This window comes from Heterodontus francisci, chromosome 5 (genome assembly GCF_036365525.1).
Source record: "Heterodontus francisci isolate sHetFra1 chromosome 5, sHetFra1.hap1, whole genome shotgun sequence".
NCBI lineage: Eukaryota > Metazoa > Chordata > Chondrichthyes > Heterodontiformes > Heterodontidae > Heterodontus > Heterodontus francisci.
The window spans coordinates 34,614,361-34,620,360 of record NC_090375.1 but is presented as its reverse complement, the minus strand read 5'-3'; positions in this window follow the sequence as shown (position 1 = coordinate 34,620,360).

Genomic DNA, 6,000 nt, shown 5'->3' with positions numbered 1-6,000 from the left:
CATTGGTGGCTGTGCCTTTAGCTGCCTAGGCCTTAAGCTCTGAAATTCCCTTCCTAAATCCCACTTCTCTCTCTACCTCTTTTTCCTCCTTCAAGACACTCCTTAAAATCTATTTATTTGACTTGGCTCATGATCATCTGCCGTAAAGTCTCTTTCTGTGGTTGAGTGTCAACTTTTGTTTTATAATGAAGCACCTTGGGATGATTTACGACATTAAAGGCGCTATGCAATTGCAAGTTGTTGTGTCATGCCCTCTGCTAGATTCTGGAATGACCCAGAGACATAAAAGTTGAGAGCATCAGTGGCCTCCAGCACCAAAGACCCACATGTTGTAAGCCCTCCTTCTACAGCCTTCCTCCTTCACCCTCTTCTAACAACCTCTCCAGGTCTCTGTCATCTTTGTTGCTGCTGCTCTTCCTCCCCATTTGGTAGCTTCAAAGGCAACCCAAGAAGCATAATTGGGCTGAAACTAATCTTGACAAAGACTGCAAAACTCCCTCTCCAAAACTAGTCAATAGTGAAACACCAGCCCAAATAGATAAAGTGCTCAAAAAGCACAGCAACAGCCTATAAAGACTAGATATTAACCTTAATGGAGGTGAGAATCCCTTTAAATATCACACCACGATCTGCTAACATTATAAACTGACAAATCAGGCACTCCCAGGCACCAATTTAACAAAGTGGTCCTGTTTCATATTTTAATTAGGCAACACTTGTTTCAAGTATTTACCAGGGTTACCTAAATAGCATCCAATCCATTTGGGTGCCAGTTGTATTTTATGCACAGTTTGGGCATGGGACGTCATGGGGGAAATTTTATGCTCTTTCCCGCAGCGGATTTGGAGGCGGGGAGAGCATAACATCGGAAGGGGGATGTTGCCAGTGTTTCCACCTCCCTGCCTCCAGCGAAAACAAATTCGGGCAGGAAGGCCTGTGAATGGCTTTCCCGCCCCACCACCAATTGAAGCCCTTAACTGAGCAATTTTTGTCCAATTAAGTGCCTCATCCCGCCGCAACTGCAATTAGCCATGCGGCAGCAGCCCTGTCACTGCAGGGGAAGCACGGCAGAAAATACTGTGCGGGCTGCTTGCCAGCTCCAGGGGTTGTGATCCCTCATTAAAAGACCCTTAGTGCCTGAACGAGGGACCTGGCATCAGGAAGAAGGTGCCTGCTGACAGTCACCTCCCCCTTTTTGCCCTTGCTACTGAACCCCCTACATCCCACTCCTCCTCAACACCCACCACGGGAGATAATTCCCGCCTGACTTACCTATGGCCTGGGTCCAGCGCTATTCCTGGACTTCGGGTGGGTGCTTCGCCTCTGCGTTGACGCTGTTCAGTTAAAGAGCTGCCGGCCTCTGATTGGCCGGCAGCTCTCAGAGAATGGGACTTCCATTGTTGGGGTCCTTGATCCTGTGGAAGGTCCGCTGCTGTCCAGTTATGTGCCTAATTGGCACTAGATTCGGCAGGCCTCCCACAGAAGAGGCGACACGGGGTTCTTGGCATTGCTTTTGCAAGACATCGAGACCCCCATCACCCAGATAAAATCCCGGCCCACGTTGCTAAGTTGGTCATTTATACACAAAAAGTGGGCAAAGCAAGATCCAATTTATCCTTGAGTTTGTCATTTGTGGAGACAGGAATGAAATATTTATTTTTAAAATTCACACGTTGATCAGAAACTGGAGACGGATAATTGTAGATGCCATCTGGAAAAGACCTAAAAAAAAAGGTGATGTGTCAATGTGAATCATGGTCCAAAAATTCTTTTCATCCACATTAAAAACTTTAAACGTTATTTTGTTTTAATTCCAGTAGTACTTCTTCAACTCATTTTACTGAACTGACAGATTGCATGGAAGGAAAGATTGTAAAGTAAATTTGCCAGACATCTGGGATTCTAGGGTAAATGTTTTGCCCTGAATAATCTTGAACATCTTTCCAATTTTTTCTTTTGGCCTAGTTAGACTTATCTACAATGCATTTCATTTCAACAAAGTCTTTTTGACCTTCTGAGAAATGCACTTCAAGCCTTTTTATGTCATCAATTCTTTGCCAACAATCTTGTGATGTTCAACAAAGCTGGGAGACTTTGTTTTTCGGGGCCTCACGAGGATCCAATGATGGGTTAATTGTGCACAACCTTTTTTTGGTGTTGGTCGTCACTTGACTGTTCCAAAGAATGTATTTAATATTTGGCAAGCTGTTTGACATGAGTAAATAACTCAGGCTGGGAGAATTGTGACCACTTTAAAAATGTCTTTTGGACTCCATTTTGTGTCTTTACACCCAGCAGCATATGATGTTGAATTCATTAACACACATTTTTATTACACAGTGACTTGTGTTGATATAGTCCCTTTAATGAAGAAAAATATCCTTAGGCACTTCACAGTAGCACAATCAAAGAAATGAAATATTAGGAGCGGTAACCAGAACCTTGTTCATAAAGGTGGGTTTAAAGCAGTATCTTAAAGGAACAGAGGGACGTGGAGAGTTAGAGAAATTTGGAGAAGGAATCCCAGAGTATGAGGCCTAGGCAGCTGAAGGCACTGTTACTAATGGTAGGCAACACTAGCAGGGTGGTGGGGGGCGGAGGGGAGGGGGAATTGGGGCAAAGAGTGAGTGGTGTGAGGCCATGAAGGAGTTTAAGCATGAGAATGAGAGTTTTAAATTGAAGACATTAAGGAACTAGGGATGGGCAATAAATGTTGGCTTAGCCAATAAGCAATGAAAATCTGAGGGAGGCGGTGGCGTACTGGTATTGTCACTGGACTAGTAACCCAGAGACCCAGGTATTGCTCTGGGGACATGGGTTCAAATCCCGCCACAGCAGAAGGTGGAATTTGAATTCAATTAATAAATCTGGAATTTAAAGCTAGTCTAATGATGGCCATGAAACCATTGTCGATTGTTGTAATGTCCTTCAGGGAAAGAAATCTGCTGTCCTTACCTGGTCTGGCCGACATGTGACTCCAGATCCACAGCAATGTGGTTGACTCTTACATGCCCTCGAAATGGCCTAGCAAGCCACTCAGTTCAAGGGCAGTTAGGGATGGGCAATAAATGCTGGCCTGGCCTGCGATGCCCACATCCCATGAAAGAATAAAAAAATTTTTTTACCAGCACCACAAACTTACATTGCTATCTCAGGCAAAGCACAAGAGCAGTAACTGTTTGCCCTATTGCTGCCAGAATGTTATTCAAAGAGCTTTGCCACCAAATCAGATTATTAACCCCTTTGATTCTATTGCATGGAATGCTGTGATTTACCACATCAAAAGCTTCATAAAGTCACAGTGCCACATGGGTTTCCATTCTGTTGTAAGTTTAGAGAATCCATCTATATCTGTGTAGGTAAAATGTCCAGGATACAGTCCAGCTCACTGAGTGTTCACCTACACATGTATTAGGTGATTATATTCAATGCCACTTTGCTGCCTTTAATCCTTCCTTGCAATACAGTTTTGATTTGGATAGTCTGAGGTGGGTCTGCCTACATTGCTAATTCATGGTAAGGGTACCACTTGCACCACTGCTGTAAGTCAGAGTATTAGCTAAGATTTCAGGATCTTAGAGACTAACCTTTGAATCCAGTGGAGAATATTTTTACAAATCAAATTGTTATGATCTGAAATGCACTGCCAGAAAGGGTGATTGAAGTAGATTCAATAGTAACTTTCAAGAAGGAATTGGATATATACTTGAAAAGGAAAAATGTGCAGGGCTATGGGGAAAGAGCACAGGAGTGGGACTAATTGGATAGATTTTTCAAAGAGCCAGCAGGGATATGATGGGCTGAATGGCCTAATTTTAAGCTGTATGCTTCCATGGTTTTTGCATTATGAAATGTAAAATTTGTGTGTGCACCACACACAAAATAGTTTGACATAATTGAAGCAAATGATAAGCCATGACTATAACCTGGAGTGGAAATTAATGGAAGAGATAGTCTCGAGCTTGTACTTGTTCTTGGGATGTGGGCAATGGTAGCAGAATCGCATTTATTCCCCCATCCTTACTTGCCATGGGAAAGTGGTGGAGGATCTTGTTCTAAAACAGCTATAGTCATATGGCAGGTAGAGAATTCCAGGATATGGATCTAGTGACAGTGAAGGAGCATCAATATATATCCAAGTTAAGATAGTGTGCGACTTAGAATAGATCTTGGAGGAGATGCTGAGAGTTATTTTCAACTAACAGCCGCCTGTTTCTCGATGCTAGCTTCGGCTGGGCAGCACAGTTGGTCTGCTAACTTTGTGCTTGTTTCAGGGAGAAGCCAAATCTCCCCCTCACTGTTCCTCAGTGATAGATGGCACAGGGAAGGAAGGTGCTGTTAAAGTAACCTGAGTCCAGGATAAGGACACTTTTTCAGTATTGGTCTGCACCCATCCAGGTGCATGTTAAGTACTTCATCGCACTCCTGAATTGAGTCTTGCACCTAGAACATAAGAACATAAGAAATAGGAGCAGGAGTAGGCCATTCGGCCCCTCACGCCTGCCCCACCATTCAATAAAATCATGGCTGATCTGCTCCCAACCTCAACTCCTCTTTTCGTGCCAGCTCCTCATAGCCCTCAACTCCCTGATATTTCAAAAATCTATCTACCTCCTCCTTAAATACTTTCAGTGATCTAGCCTCCACCACTGTCTGGAGAAGAGAATTCCAGACATTCACTACCCTCTGAGAGAAGAAATTCCTTTGCATCTCAGTTTTAAATGAATGTCCCCTTATTCTGTAACGATGTCCCCTAGTTTGAGATTCCTCCACTAGTGGAAACATCTTCTCAACATTTACCCTGTCAAGCCCCCTCAGAATCTTGTATGTTTCAATAAGATCACCCCTCATTCTTCTAAACTCTAATGAATAAAGGCCTAACCTGTTTAGTCGTTCCTGACAAGTAAACCCCTTCATCCCAGGAATCAGCCTAGTGAATCTCTTTTGAACTGCCTCCAATGCCAGTATATCCTTTCTTAAATACAGGGACCAAAACTGCACACAGTACTCCAGGTGTGGCCTCACCAACATCCTGTACAGTTGTAACAAGACTTCCCTATTTTTAAACTCCAACCCCCTAGCAATAAAGGCCAAAATTCCATTTGCCTTCTTAATTACTTGCTGCACCCGCAAGCTAACTTTTTGTGTTTCATGCACAAGAACACCCGGATCCCTCTGAGCTGCACTTTTTTGGAGTCTATCTCCATTTAAATAATAGTCTGCCTTTTGATTCTTCCTACCAAAGTGCATGACCTCACACTTTCCTACATTAAATTCCATCTGCCAAGTTTTTGCCCACTCATTCAACCTATCTATATCCCCTTGCAGATTCCTTATGTCCTCATCACAACATGCGCTCCCACCTATTCTTATATCGTCAGCAAATTTGGATATATTACACTCTGCCCCCTCCTCCAAGTCATTAATATAGATAGTAAGTAATTGAGGCCCTAGGACTGATCCTTGTAGCACTCCACTAGTTACATCTTTCTGAAGTGATTTATGACTTTAACCCCTTGTAGGAACTAAACCAAATCAGGAGCACATCCCCACAAATCTCCTTTATTCAAGTTCAAACCAGACAAATTCTCAGACACTTATTTGGGGCCAAAGAATTGCACTAGTTTTCCCTCAAAGAAAGAAAACCAACAGAGAATTTTACCATCATTTGGATAGCCTATTTCTAATATTTTACGGCTAAGTCATAAATATCCCAGATATTATAAGGGTCTGGGAAACTCTCTTCAATGCATAACTCTCCACTTAAAGAGATACAGAGAGGGGGTTCTTGCAGTTGTATACTGAATACTACATGAGACACTTTATTAACTTTTATATATTTATTAAAGAATTTAGCATGCAATAAACCTCTTAAGTGGATAAGTATATCACAATATCAAATATTACTGAGAGATGTAACACATATTCTTATTTCTGACATAGAATCCAAAAGTTTAACCTTGCTAATGTTACAGCAAAATTATCTTAGAATATCCATCA